This window comes from Chiloscyllium plagiosum, chromosome 2 (assembly GCF_004010195.1).
Source record: "Chiloscyllium plagiosum isolate BGI_BamShark_2017 chromosome 2, ASM401019v2, whole genome shotgun sequence".
In the NCBI taxonomy this organism is placed as follows: Eukaryota; Metazoa; Chordata; class Chondrichthyes; order Orectolobiformes; family Hemiscylliidae; genus Chiloscyllium; species Chiloscyllium plagiosum.
In genome coordinates this window covers 90950422-90966203 of record NC_057711.1, presented here as the reverse complement: position 1 = coordinate 90966203, position 15782 = coordinate 90950422, and the positions used below count along the sequence as shown (strand labels likewise).

At 38.1% G+C, this 15782-nt stretch overlaps 1 protein-coding gene across 5 annotated transcripts in view; it reads right to left on the bottom strand.

Annotated features, from left to right (window-relative positions):
• Positions 1 to 15337, bottom strand: part of syk (spleen tyrosine kinase) — a 186642-nt gene extending 171305 nt beyond the window's left edge. For 3 of the 5 annotated variants that reach the window (XM_043714053.1, XM_043714099.1, XM_043714062.1), the window contains exon 1: positions 14812 to 15216. The gene's annotated coding sequence lies outside the window, so the exon portion shown is untranslated. Of the gene's footprint in view, positions 1 to 14811; positions 15218 to 15316 lie in introns of those variants that run through there. The other 2 variants (XM_043714078.1, XM_043714088.1) reach the window with 2 other exon arrangements.
• Between the last annotated feature and the right edge of the window lie 445 nt (positions 15338 to 15782).

Here is a 15782-nt window from a genome sequence, read left to right as displayed (position 1 = left end):
ATGCAGCATGAAAACAGACCCTTTGGTCCAACTAGTCCATGTTAGCTATAATTCTAAACTAATCTACCTCCCTGCACTTGACCCATGTCCCTCCAAAAATTTCTTATTCATGTATTAATGCAAATGTATTTTAAACATTCCAACTGTTATTGCATCCATCACTTTCTCTGGAAGCTCATTCCACACACTCTGTGCAAAACATTGCTCCTTTTGTCTTTTTAAAATCTTTCTCTTTTCACGGCAAAAACATGCCAGCTCATCTTGAAATCCCCCACTCTAACGAAAGGACATCTCCATTCACCTTATCATGATTTTACAGACCTCTCCTCAGTCATCCCTCAAGCTCCTACACTCCAGTGTAAAAAGTCCCAGCCTATCCAGCCTCTCCGTATAACTCAAACCTTCTATTCCCAGCAACATCCTGATAAATCTTTTTTGAACCCTCTCCAGCTTAATAATATAGGTTAGATTAGATTACTTACAGTGTGGAAACAGGTCCTTCGGCCCAACAAGTCCACACTGACCCACTGAAGCGCAACCACCCATACCCCTACACCTAACACTACAGGCAATTTAACATGACCTGCACATCTTTGGACTGTGGGAGGAAACCGGAGCACCCGGAGGAAACCCACGCAGACACGGGGAGAATGTGCAAACTCCACACAGTCAGTCACCTGAGGCGGGAATTGAACCCAGGTCTCTGGCGCTGTGAGGCAGCAGTGCTAACCCCTGTGCCACCATGCCGCCAAAAGGGATAGGTACATGCCACAGGTCAAGAGTTATCGATGGGGCAAGGGCAATTATAATGCAGTTAGGCAGGAATTAGGATCCTTCCTATAACAGTACAATTAGAACTAGACACAGTATTCCAGAACAGGCCTCACCAATGTCCTGTACGATCTCAACATGACTTCCCAACTCCTACACTCAAAAGTCTGAGCAATGAAGGCAAGCATGCTAAATATTTTCTTAACCACACTGTCTACATGTGACACAAACTTTAAAGAATTATGTAACTGAACCCCCAGGTCTCTCTGATCTATAGCGTAACCCAAGGCCCGATTTTTAATTATATAAGTCCTGCCCTTGTTTGTTTTAACAAAATGCAATACCTTGCATTATCCAAATTAACCCAAATTAAATTAAATCCAGTGTGGTACTGATCTCGCAGCCACTATTTTAAAGAAAAAACACTAATGAGTGCATCGCATTGTCCAGGTTGACAGTTAACCCTCAATCAACATTGTTAAAAACAAGCTATCTGCTCCTTATGGGAGCTTTCCGTTCACAAATTAGTTGCTCCGTCTCCTATTTATAGTTGCCTTTTATAAGTATAATGTATTTCATTGGCTCTCTGAGGTGTTTTGAGAGATCTGGAAGCTGAGTAAAGAGATGTATATGAACACCAGTCTTCTTTTTCCAGCTACATCTAGCTGTTTGAGTGGAATGCCATGTCAATATTAACCGCCTATACAATTCTGTACATGTACACCTATAACACTGCTTTTATTTCCTGTTCATTCTTGGGACATGATCATCAGAAGCTAGGTCAGCATTTATGGCCCATCCCTGATTGCCCAAGGGCAGATAGAAATCAACCATATTGCTGCTGATCTGGAGTCACTTGTTAGTCAGACTAGGTAAGAATGGCAGATTTCCTTCCCTGAAGGACATTAGTGAACCAGATAAGTTTTTAACAAAATTTGACAATGGCTTCATGGTCACCGTTAGGGTAGCATTTTTAATTCCAGAGCTTTCATTAAAAATTAAATTTCACCAGCCATCATGGTGGGCTTCGAACCCATGTCCTCAGAACATCAGCAGGGGATGCTGGATTACTACTCCAGTGATGTTACCACTGCGTCTGTGCAATTCCCTACAATTGTTCCTGTAACACCACCTGTTCCTGCTTCGATACTGACATTTTTGATAGACTATTCAAGAGGTCATGCTGACAGCTATCATTGCCACCACTAAAGTTTTCCACATGGAACCCAACCAGTTCAAAATTCCAAAAGGTATAATCACCTGGAGATTGGAACTGACCACCCCACTGCGCTCAACTTGAAGCAGCTTTCCCCCAGGACCTGAGCAAAGTCTTCAACTTCATGATTCATGCAAAATAAGTCTTACACTCGTAAAAAACAATCAGAAATAAATGAAGCAAACATTTTATGAGTTGCTACTGGTTAAAGTTCGTAACAGCTCGATTTTTAAAAAATCGTTTGTTCCCAGAAGGTTAGCAAATTTCCCCTCACAAGGCCTACAAAAGCCGAAAGTGATAACAAAACCAAGAAACTGAGCTATGAAATGACCAAGCAATTCACTCAGTTGTATCAAGTTGTTACCAGGGAAAAAATAGAACACAATGCTGGTGAATACTTCTCTGCTTCACAGAGATGACTGAGAGCAATCTGTAATGACCCATGACATAGTCAAGATTGCTTGCGACCAGAATTTGTATCCCACACAGTTGGAAACTATATGCAATTCACTCAAAGGGTATCATGATCACAACCTGTTTAATGAAAGTGCCTGATTAATATAATTGCCCTTGAAGAGCCTCACATCACTCACAAGTAGAACCTATAAGTTAAGATGGAAAAAAGTCCATTCTGGGCATAGCTGCAGTCACTTTCCATTTCCATTGTGTCTTTATGATTCACACAAAGATAGAAGGCTGCTTAGGATGTAGACTCAGCCTGATATTGGGGCATCCCCTCCTCTCCAAATGTCTATGTTTGCTTCTTCTTTATCATTCCCTATCAATTCCATCAGTATTGAGCTTCCACACATTCCCACACAACTCTCTCACATCTCCCAATGTCATGCCCTGAGCTGTGGTCTACAGCTTAGTTATGCCAAACATTGTGCTGTACTGTCCCCCATTAAGACCAGGGTGCTCTAACTGTTGAATACACCCCTTACAATAATCCTATTCTGCAATAATCCTATTCTGCAATAATTTAGAAATAATTTAGTTAATTATGAAACTGAGCTAGCAGTAACTGAATGTTACTGCTTACAACAATAACAAAAAAACTTATAGCTGAAAATTCAGTGTTTGAAACAAAGACGAAGATTTATGGTGCGTGCAGATAACTTCTGGATTGGGATCTTCAGTACTGTTATGAAGTGGAAACAGTGTATGGTCACTAAGACAGAAAGTGCTTTTCTACATTTAAGGTACATCAAACACTGCCGGTATACAGAACAGCTAAGACACAGACTTCCATAATAGATACATGAAACAAAAGGCTGTTAAATGGATATCTGAGTTTTGGTTACTAATTTGACAATTCAAATCTGATCAATTGATTTAAACCAAACACTCAGCCTTTCAAAGCCAATCGAATTTAAAATCTGATGATGTTGACAGCCTGAAACCAATCAAACTATAAAAATTTCAGGTGTAATCAGGGATATAAAAATAAGGGCATTTTGAAAATTGGTGAGGGCAACTGCCATCAAACATGTGAGCACGTCACCTGAAAGAGACTCTCAAAAAGAAATCTCTCAGAAGGCGCTATCTATTAAAGGTACCTTTTCTAGTCAAAACTGTAAAAACCAAGAAGACAATCCAGGGAGAAGATAGCAAATTCGGAAGGACAGAAGAAAGCAACAGATTTGGAAGACCAGACAGAAGACAGCATAAGAGACTGTATGGATTCTGAGAGATTAAGTTGAATTAATGTTTAATAATTGTGTTATTGGAGCAGCATTTTTAAACAGTTGGGGTTAGATAGTGATGAGTTAAGAAAAAAGGGCTCAGATTTGTTAATAGTTGTTGTTTAGTATTCACTACAAGAGTTAGGAAAATTATTTTTCTTCTTTAAACAGTGAAAATCAGGGGTTTACTTTCATTCACACTTTTAACAGATAATGAGGTGAGGTGAGCTTTCATAGTGTTTTGCTTTTAATTACAAAGGAGTTCAACATTTGTGTCAAAACAGTACATACAAGCTTCTATGATATTTAATCCTAAAGAACTTGCTGAATATACTATGGGAAAATGTAATGAACACCACTCAAACTTTGAAATAAACTTATTTTTGAAATCACAGACACAAGTTATTGATGGGACTTTATTTTGCATATTTGTTTATCCTCTGTGGGATTGAAAACAACTTGGCCAAGATGATGCTATGCAATAAAATAATTTAACATTTAGCTTCTAAAGCTGCTGGAGTGGGATCTGTCACCTGAAGGAGTAGATAGCCATCCTTTCCCAATAGCCATCAAGGTGACAGTCTGTGAAACAGGCTGCTTCAAAGGATCCACTCAGGACTTGTGGGGGACCTCTTAATCCTTACTCTACAAAGGCTGTATTAAGGCTGTTACTGATGCAATTTCATGGAATCATACAGTACAGAAAAGGCCCTTTGGCACATCAAGTCTGCACTGCCAAAAATATGCTTTTATCTATATTAGTCTCAGTTGCCAACAAAATGCCCATAGCCTTATACTTTATGACACTTGAAGTGTTCATCAATTACTTTTTAAAAGTTGTGAAGTTGCCCAACTCAACTACACTCCCAGACAGTGCATTGCCAGGTTCTTTCTGGGTGAAAACATTTGTATGCAAGACCTCTCTAAACTTCCTGTCTTTCACTTTAAAATTATGCCTGCCTGTTATTGACTCCTTAACTAAGGGGACTAGCTACTTTCTCTTCATCCTGTCCATGCCCCTTATAACCTTATACACCTCTATCATGCTCAACCTTCTCTGCTCCAAAGAAAACAAAACAAGTTTACTCAGCCTTTCTGCATAGCTGAAGTGAAATTTGTGCCAGATGACACTACCGTAGTTTTTTTTTTGCTATGATGATGGCAGTGCTGCAGCCATGCAGTTGACATCCTCAATAGAAAAAAAGTTTGCTTCCATCAATGTACAAGTTATCTATGATCATCTTAGAGGTTTGTGTCAGGTACCCTGGGAATTGCCATGATGATAACTCGCAGGTTCCACTTCCATTTCAGGGACTAGATGATGTTCAAAGATGGTTATTTGGTGATAAAACCTTATAATCCACATTGATCATTCCATATTCAACCCCTGACACGTTACTCATTTCTCAACCAGATGGTGTTCTGATGCTTGGTCAGGCTGGAGGGGTTTGCAGACAGCATAATCCTAGTATGTCATGCTTTGCAAAATTAGAGCAAGGCAACAATAGATGTGATGGACTCTGATGAACTGAGAGCAGTTGAGGAGGTGGTGAGAACATTGAGCAGAAGCACTGCAAACAAGGCAGGCAGGTATTAATTGACACCCACTTCCATTAGATGTAAAGTTCCCAGAGACAATAGCAGCTTCTGCCTATTTGTGTTTCTTTGTTCACTTTTATTGAAAATACCAAATAAAATGTAATGTTTTAAACCATTTAATGTCTTTCATAGAATCCCTACACTGTGGAAACAGGCTATTTGGCCCAACAAGTCCACACTGAACATCCAAAGAGTATCCTACCCAGACCCATTCTGCTACTGTACTCTACATTTCCCCTGACTAATGCACCAAGCCTACACATCACTGAACACTAGGGGCAGTTTAACATGGCCAATTCACCTAACCTGCAAATCTTTGGACTGTGGGAGGAAACCAGAGCACCTGGAGGAAACCCACACTAACACTGGGAGAATGTTCAAACTCCACACAGACAGTCGCCCAAGGCTGGAATCAAACCTGGGTCCCTGGTGTTGTGAGGCAGCAGTGCTAACCACTGAGCTAATCACTGTATGTGATTGTCCCACACTACACACCTGATGTTGGGCTACAATGGACATTGTAGAAAGAATAACATTCCCTTTGATAAAGTTCTAAGATAGAATGATTAAGGAGAGATAAGCTGTGTAGCTTGTCTCTTAAATAGCAATAGATGAATTAATGTGTTATAACAAAATCCCAGTGATACCAGCTACGTTCCCTGAGAAGCATTTGTTTTTCGTTCCCTTCTCAGTAAATGCATGGTGAAGAGCAGCTGCAAACTATCACTGCTTGATTGAATGAATGGCTGAGCTTAAAAAATGTTGCCAGGGCCAGGGATTCTGGAATGTCCGAGCAGTAGCAAATACTCCTCCTTATTGTGAATGAGCATTTACAGTGAGTGAGGTGCCATAGGGATGTGGTGCACAGTATAAGGTGAGACGAATTTGGGATAATAGTATGTGAAAGTTCTCTAGGCCTCACAGAGATAAACTCTCCATGAAACTCACTAAATTTGACACTTAGTCAATTTCTGCTAAACTTCAGCCCTTTAAAATGAAAATCAAGGCTAACACTCCTGAGCAATACTGAGGTTATGCTGAAATGTTGGAATTGGCACCTTTTGGGGTGTCAGGCAAGAGCCCCATTTTCTGCTCAGATGAATTTGAAAGGCTTATGGCACTATTTCAAAGACGAGGAGGGGGTATCATTTCTGATTCTGGACCATTATCTGATCATCATCTGTGATGTTTGTGAGAGCTTGCTGGGCAAAAATTGTCTGCTAAATCTCTTGCTTAAAGCAGTGATTATATTTCAAAAGTACTAAATTGATTGTAAGAAACTTTGAGACATCTGGTAGCCATGAACTGTTTGATATAAATGCAGGTTTCGTTTTACAAATTCTCTTTTTGTTTCTAATTTCAAACTGAATTCAGTCACCCTCATTTGCACTTCCTTCTCAGTCCTTACGCAATAGGTTTTACAATCCTTCCACTTGATTGGTTAAGGAAATATATAATCTTTTAGATATTTTTGATGTAAGCTCATTGACTGAATTGTTAACTCACTCTTAAGCATTTCTAGAACTTTCTGTTTCTTTACATATTTCAAGTATCTGCTATATTTTGCTTTTGAGCTTGGCCTCACATCCCAGTTTTCTTTTGTTGTCCCATAATCAGCTAATCCCACAAACAATTTAAAACCTTAAAATGTAAAAGGAAACTCTAATTAAATGGCTATTTTTTAAATTGGTCTTTTTTTGTATATTTTAATGTTGTTATGTATAACTGAAACCGTCAAGTTAAGACAATAATTAATCAGAAATTTACTAAAGGCAATACGTATTAAAGGCTACAGTTCTTTGTGCATATATAAACATTATTATCATCAGCATCAATCAAATCACCTGCATGTCCGGCCTAAGCTGGTAACCTATCACAGACACATTAAATAATTTCAGCTTTAAATAATTTGTACTTTTGCAGAAAGACAAAATAGAAGGTAACTCTGTGTATTTTGTTTTCATTTTAAACTATTTGGATTACAATGAACTTGATTTGTCCATCAAAGATTGTTTGCAAAAGCTAACTGAAGAACTGAAATGCTCTTACCTGTCAATGTCCCCACACACATATTTTACAAAGCTAAGGTTTAGTGACTAGTTTTGATTTAACACAATGAAGGTCAAAAAATCATGCTCCTTGCACTGCCTGAGTGATTCAATTGAAGGGAATGTATGCCATAACTTTTATTAGTATTTTTGTACTCATCTCATTACCGCTAGTGGTTGTGCATCTCAGGCAAGAAGCACTTTCGACAAAAAAATATATATTTACTGTCAATAAAAATGATAAATAAGTTTATGTAAAATTATATAATGCATTTAAAGACATCTGAATTTTAAAATACTAACTTTACAAAATCAGAAGTTTTTTTTGTTTTAACATTTCATATTTTAACTGCAAAATTATTTAATTGGTGAATTAAATTCAATTGCTTTCAATTTAAAATAATGTTACCTCCGCAAAATATTCAAAACTTGCTTATCAATCACATAGTGGGACTGACATAAAATATAAACAAAGCTGAAATTTAGAGAACTAATTCTTCATCTGTGTATGAAAACTCAAGTCCATTTTTATTTCACCAAACAAACACCAGGAATTATGTTTATATTTTTTGAAGTATTTTTCTGTGAATGTAAAGACATACAAACACCTGCTGGGCAAAGCAATTTATTTATGAATGCTCAGTGTGAAATGTCATTTTTATTACAAAATATGTTTCCAAATGCCACTATTAATTTAAAAAAGAGTACATTTGAATGATTGTCAATGCTGCATAATTTGAAGCTTATTTCCTTTCATAATGAATTTGTACATTTGTTCGAGCTTCTGAGCAGTTATCATGAGGTGAGCCATTAATTTTGTACTGACCTAAGCCACAAGCTTTTGTGTTTCCACAAATAAAACCTTGAGACAGTTTTGATCATAGTTTTGAACATTAAAAAAATCTGTTTGGTTTATACCCTAAAAAGTCAAATATAACTTATACATCATTGAATATTAATAAGCAGCGTTAGTGTATCGAGTTGAAGGGTCACCCAAAACATTATCCCTGATTTCTCTCTACAGATGCTACCATTCCTGCTGAGATTTACTAGCAATTTCTGTTCTTGTTGTTGCTGTTGAATATGAACTTTACATTAATGCTAGAATTCAACTGTAATCAAACCAGGCAAATCATCTATCCTAATCAGTGGAGATACTTGAAAATCAATTGCGCTTCATGTACCAAAATTCCAGAATATTCTCAGTTAAAGTTTAAAGCAAGTAAAAATAACTACAAAAGGGACTGTTGCTGGGACTTAACCTGTGGTTCTTCCCCATGTTATACTTCTGTGCCAATTTTAGTAAATAAAGTAATTAATAAACAAATTCTAATAGTAATATTATTTTTTCCTTAGTTTAAAGAAATTGTAAATTCTGTAGAAGTGATAAGTAAATCAGTTATCAACCAGCTTGCTTTTTGTCATTTATATAAATGATTTGGATATGAACTTAGGAAGTATAGTTAGTATGTTTGCAGATGACACCAAAATTGGAAGTGCCGTGGACAGTGAAGAAAGTTACCTCAGGTTACAATGGGACCTTGATCAAATGGGCCAATGGGCTGAGGAGTGGCAGATGGAGTTTAATTTAGATAAATGCGAGGTGCTGCATTTTGGGAAAGCAAATCTTAACAGGACTTATACATTTAATGGTAAGGTCCTAGGGAGTGTTGCTGAATAACGAGACCTTGGAGTGCAGGCTAAAACTTCTTGAAGGTAGAGTAGCAGATAAATAGGATAGTTAGGAAGGTGCTTGGTGTGCTTTCCTTTATTGGTCAGAGCATTGAGTATTGGAGTTGGGAGGTCATGTTGCGGCTGTACAGGACATCAGTTAGGCCACATTTGGAATATTGCGTGCAATTTTGGTCTCCTTCCTATTAGAAGGATGTTGTGAAACTTGAAAGGGGTCAGGAAAAATTTACAAGGATGTTGCCAGGGTTGGAGAATGTGAGCTATTGGGAGAGGCTGAATAGGCTGGAGCTGTTTTCCCTGGAGTGTTGAAGGCTGAGGTTTATAAAATCATGAGGGGCATGGATAGGATAAATAGACAAAGTATTTTCTCTGGGTTGGGGGGAGTCCACAACTAGAAGGCATAGGTTTAGGGTGAGAGGGGAAAGATATAAAAGGGACCTAAGGGGCAACATTTTCATGCAGAGGATGGTGCATGTAAGGAATAAGCTGCCAGAAGAAGTGGTGGAGGCTGGTACAATTGCAACATTTAGACGGCATCTGGCTGGGTATATGAATAAGAAAGGTTTAGAGGAATATGGGCCAAGTGCTGGCAAATGGGATGAGATTAGTTTGGGATATCTGGTCAGCATGATGAGTTGGACCCAAGAGTCTGTTCCTGAGCTGTACATCTCTATGACTCTATGACCTTGAATGAGACATGGTAGGTGAGGAGGGTATTGAGGTATTGTACCAATGGTGAAGGAAAGAATGCAGGACTTGCTACAATGCCATGATGTTAATTTGCTTTTTAGTAATTCAATTTTAGTTATTTCATTAATAAATTTTGAGAAAATAAATCAGTAATACGGAGTGATTTAGAGTTGGATTCACATTGCAGCTGCTAGTTTGGAACTGGTACACGGAATATAATCAGGGAAATCTGTAACAGTCTTATTACAAATTCTTTACAAACTTTATAAATGGGAACTGCTGAATACAGACATGGGAAAAACTTCCTCCCAACATTTGCCAGTTGAAATGTCTGAAAACTCAATTCAATAATTTAAATGTTTGAAATGGGTGAATTAAGTTTTGATGTTTCTATAAGGTGCGCAGGTAGTTGAATATACCCACTTGTTTGAAACCGCATAAACTTTACACTAAATGCAGGAAATAAACAAAGCATTTTGGGGTAAATAATAAGTAAAATGGGAAATACTTGAAAATATCAGAAAATCAGACATCTGTGGAGAGAAACAAAAATCAATACTTCAAGGTTATAGTCTAATTTGCCAGCATCTGCATTCCTTTACTTCTGTATCAGTGTGAAACCAATTCCTTGATCCTTGCTCCCAAAATAAAACACAGTTTTGGATCTAAGTTTATGCTTCTAGTAGCATTAATGAAAAAGGCAAATCATAATGCTAAAATGGCATTGTGAACCTGAATTAGGTATTACCTAATGATCTATTGACTACCATATTGAAGCCATATCACCATTAGGAGAAAGTGAGGTCTGCAGATGCTGGAAGAAGGGCTTATGCCCGAAACGTCGATTCTCCTGTTCCCTGGATGCTGCCTGACCTGCTGCGCTTTTCCAGCAACACATTTTCAGCCCATATCACCATTACTTTATTATCTCTCCTGGAACCCTCTTAGCAACAGCACTGTGTGTACGTACATTAGCTGAACTGCTGAAGTTCAAGAAGGCAGCTCACCAAAACCATGTCAAGGGCAATGAAAGATGAGCAACATATTCTGGCCTTGCAGACATTATTCGCATTCTATTAAAGAACTAGAAGTACTGTGTCTGACACAACTATATGAGGAAAATAACTTGCAACTGCATGGTATTCTATGTCAGAATGCCCCAATGTGCTTCATGGTCACTGAAGTCCTTTTGAAGTGCAGTCACTTTTGCAGTCACTGCAAACAGCCCTACAAACAGCACCAATATAACTGACTTATTAATCTATTTGGGCAAAAGTGAGGACTGCAGATGCTGGAAATCAGAGTCTAGATTAGAGTGATGCTGGAAAAGCACAGCCGGTCAGGCAGCATCCGAGGAGCAGGAAAATTGACATTTCAGGCAAAAGCCCTTCAGCAGGACAAATAATCTATCTGCATTGGTTGAGGGATCACTATCAGCAATACAATTGCCTTACATATCTTTGACATGCTGGATAAATATTGGGAAAGCCAATATAAAGTGAAAACTGTATTACTTAATCTAGAGACCACATGATTGGTGCCTAGGTAGGACATTCGTAATGTGATAGAATTTGTCTAGACCTTTAAAAGTATACAGAGCTCTTACTGGGCAACAAAAGCCATTTAAGAATAAGAAGCTGTATGAAGAATAAAGAACAAAGAAAATTTACAGCCCAGGAACAGGCTGTTCGGCCCACCAAGCCTGAGCAGATCCAAATCCACTGTGAAGGAGAGTGAGGTTCAAAAGGAATGTTAGATTGCAGTGAGCATCAGCACTCAGCACTCCCTCTTCCTGATTATCATGAATGTTGCAACTGAGAACATGAGGCAGGAAATAGCAAGTCATTGATATTTGCAAAGGGCATTGGAGGGGATGGTGAGAACATGACTGAGTTCTGAGGAACTGGAGAAAAGTTCTGGAAGAAATGGGAATGAAGATAATTGAGCATAGATTGTCAGTGTGAGCCTAGGAAATTGTATCAGAGTAAAGCTGTAAAGATAATGGGGGAAGGCCTGGAGAAAGTGAAGAGTTGAAAGTATCTGGGGTCAATGATGACAGAAAATAGAAGCATGTAAATAGAAATTAAACAACAGATTAGTTTGGTTGGATAACTGGATGAAACATAACATATTCTTATGTGATATACAACTGTCACTGAAACTGAAAGAAAGTATCTGCTAAACAGTTGTAAGACCAACTTTTTAATACAACACAGAAATGGGTTCAATGTCAATAAGACACTAACAACTGAATACTCATGAGATGCAGAGACAAATATTGATGTGTGGAGTAATGAAAAAGGACATCAGCTGGTCAAAAAAATATTTTGTGAGCATCATATAAAGTAGCCAAGAAGTTTAAAAGGTTTTGTCATCTGTTGAGGAGAGAGAAAATGCTGTGCAGCAAGTGATAGAAATGCGACTGCCAAGATGTAGGAAAAATGCTGTAGGAAGAACAGATGAAAAGCTGCAGTTGCAAAAGATTTAAACACAGCAGGGTTGGTGACTGACAGGAGAAAATGAAGAAGTGACACAAACAGTATTATTGTGATCCCAAATTAAATGACAGAAGGCAAAGCATAGGATAGAAGTTTATAAGATTGTGAATGGCAGAGATAGAGTGGAAAGCATGAGGCTTTTTTCTGAGTGTGGAGGGGTCAATTACTAGGGGACACAGGTACAAGGTGTATGGGGGTGGAGAAGTTTAAAAGAGATATGTGAGACAAGTTTTTCACACAAAGGGTGCTGAGTGCCTGGAACATACTGTCAGAGGCAAACACAGCATTCGAAAAACATCTGGACAAATGCAAGAATAAGAGAATAGAGAGATAGGGATCCTGTAAAGTGAATACAGTTTTAGTATGGAAAGGCAAAATGTGTGCATTCAAGAGCTGAAGTGCATGTTTTTGTGATATATTGGTCTTTGGTCTAAGATCTTTGCATTTGTACCATTAAAGTTTGCAAATCTACCTCATTAAGTGCTCATATAAAATATCATCTGAGAACCACTCTTCCGATAGTGAAGCGCTGGTGTCAGTTTTGAAAATATTCTGACGTTTGAATTTAGGAGTTTTTTGAGTTTATAGAGCTGCCACTGTCCCAATTCTGACAAAGATATTGATTTGTTTACATGTACGTCTAAAATCAAATGTTAGTAGAATTAAGCTGAACTTTGATGTTAAACATTAGGTCTGGACGTGTTAAATATATTGGCCAACATTTATATACCATTTTTTATGCCCCCAAGACTTTTTGAAGCGGTTTGCACCTGGTGAAGTTCTGTATTTTCTAAGTGTTGCTACTGTTAAAGTACAAGGAACGCGGGATTTCGCAAAAGGAAGAACACTTCATCGGGATGATCAAGTCAGTAGGAGAACCAATACAAGTCCAATTATGTTGCATCTGAAGAAAATAACTTCAGAAATTTCAGGCTCTAATGTTAGTGATAGCACGTGTGATGTGCCTGTTCTCAAACTGGTGATACCAGTATGGATTTGGCACGTTTGTGAGCAACGTTTCTTTGACTTCAGTAGTTTTAATCTCAAATAGTTTGAATATGAAATATATTTACGTAAGTTTAAAAACCGTGTCCAGGGTTTTGTCAAGTTTGGTTGTACACACCAGAGAAGCACAAGAGCTTCATATGAAAGGATTGTAGTGTTGTTCACGATGCTGAGAAAAAGTGACGACCGTCCCAGTAAGGGTGAACACTCGGCAAATTGGATTGAACTATGCATCACAAAAGTTGGAAGTTAATGTCGATGTCGCGGGCAACGTAGCTGCAAGTAACAATCTTAATCCTACTTTGGTTAGTTTCTGATTGGAAAATACTTGCAAAACCCCCAGTAAGACAGAAGAAAACTTAATTATTATGCAAAGAAATAAAATGTAATTGCTTTAACACTAAACACTACCAGAGTAGCAGACTTTTAAATTAGTTCCGTTTAAATGATTTATTTTTACATTTGTTGCACGTCATAGACCTCGAACGTAACTTTTTTTTTAATGTTGCTTAGATATGCTGAGTATTTGCAGCATCCGCAGCATTTCGTTTCGTTTGTGTTTCGCGTGTTCTATATATTGAATGTTTCCGCCCAAAACTAAATATGAAAACGCGCTGAAGGCTTCACTCGTTAAAACAAGTTGAAATGGAAGAAAAGCAACGAGCGATACCGAAGCGCCTAAAATTAAATACCCTCGCCCTGGGCTCCTGCAGATTTCTACTGCTATTCATAAAGACTCCCGTGAAATGAGATTAACGGTTGCGTAAAACACCAATTTAAAACAGTGGGCAGAGGAAAACTGGACAGACTGCAGATTACCTTTCGGCTGTGGATCATTCAGATCGCGTTTGACCGAGGATTCGGAACCTACAAAAGTTCATTTATTTGTTCTCTCCACAAAGACTGGCTGACCTTTTTCAGTTTATTTAAACATTTTCAACACTTTATAAAAGAAAATGAAGACGACAGCAAGATGATAAATGTATACAATGCTAAACAGGTTGTAAGAAGATAAAAGCATACGCATTGAACAAGCGTGAGACCGTATTCTGTGGACTCCAAACTGACTGATCTACTGTCACTTCCACACTGTGCTTACTCTTCTGAAACTTTACGTGTGTAGCGCAGTTTGCCCCGGCTGAATTGGCAACGCTCCCGATCACAGGATCAAAAACCCTTCGGCCACTAAATGAAACTATGAAACTATCTGTCCACTGTTTCACAAACGACTTCAGAATTTATTCGTGGTCAAAAAAAAAGCAAGTTAATCTAGACCACGCAAACAATATCCGAGATAAGCATTTGTGAAAAAAATCAACTTCCCTATTTCCTACTATTGCAAAAATGATTGGAGCAACTTAGTACGTGCCAACACACTACGTACACAATTCTAAGCGAATGCTGGGTGAAATGTTCAAGAAAATAAATCAAATTTTAAAACTGGTAGAAAGAGCACGAATCCTTGTTGAATAAAGGGAAACGCTTTCATTATTGAAATATAATTTGCCTTTTGAACTAAATTACTATTTAGCGGTGCGGCGAAAATATACATCAAGGAAGTCCATCTATTAAAATTCACATTTCCCAATATTCGAAGAAGATCTTACCTGTAAGGCCTTGTTTTCTTGAATTTATTTGTCACTGTCACAGGTTGAGCTGCTCATATTAAAAGATAATTAATGAAGAGTCCGTTTTTGTTTCGAATTAAAATACAGAATAACCATGAGCATCTCAGCATAAAAAGGGCACTGGGGAAAGAGCACCACACGATCGACGATACCTGAGATTTTTTTAAAGAGAAAAATAGCCCACACTATTTCAGATCCGCAAAAGTAACTGTTTTGGACACTCGATACTAGGCGAGAGAGTGAGCTGTAGAAAGGGGCAGTTACTTCCTCTTTCCATCTAAAGTCCAGTCCCCATTCTTACTTCCTCGAGTCACTTCATTCCGAAAACTTCCTCCTTTTACAGGGTCAGCAACTGACAAGACAAATTGTGGCATGAAATGCTTCACAACTTGTCAATTACTCAGAGAGGGTAGTTTCGTTTCTTAAAAAAATTGGAATTTAATCCAAATGGTTACTGAATATTTAAAACAAAACATATTCTTACAAGCATATTTCATTATCAGGTGATATTCATGGCCGCCTGTGAAGATGTCCCCCAAAGAAACAGTGATATATTCCAGGAGATTTATGTCATCGGGCTTGAAGTGTTTTTTGTTTCTGTTAGTTAACAAACAACTTGTAATTGCTCACTACGAGAATGACAGCAATAGTTCATTAAGATGTTTGCAACAGCGTTGAGACGGCTTTTCAGGATCTAAGTGATTCTCATTTTTATGGTCTACGTCAAGTTTTGTCGATGTGGTGGTGATAGACAGTATTTCAAATTGACCTGAACGCTTCAAAATAATAAATTGGTGACATCCAGGTGAAGTCCCAGCTTGGAGTTCGAGCAAACTTTATATGCTCATACTTAAGAGTGTTGCATAACGAGTTGTTAATCTGAGGCCCAATCTCCCTGGGTTGGGTTAATGTGAAATATCTCAAAACTATATCAAGTGTTGCATTGTGTT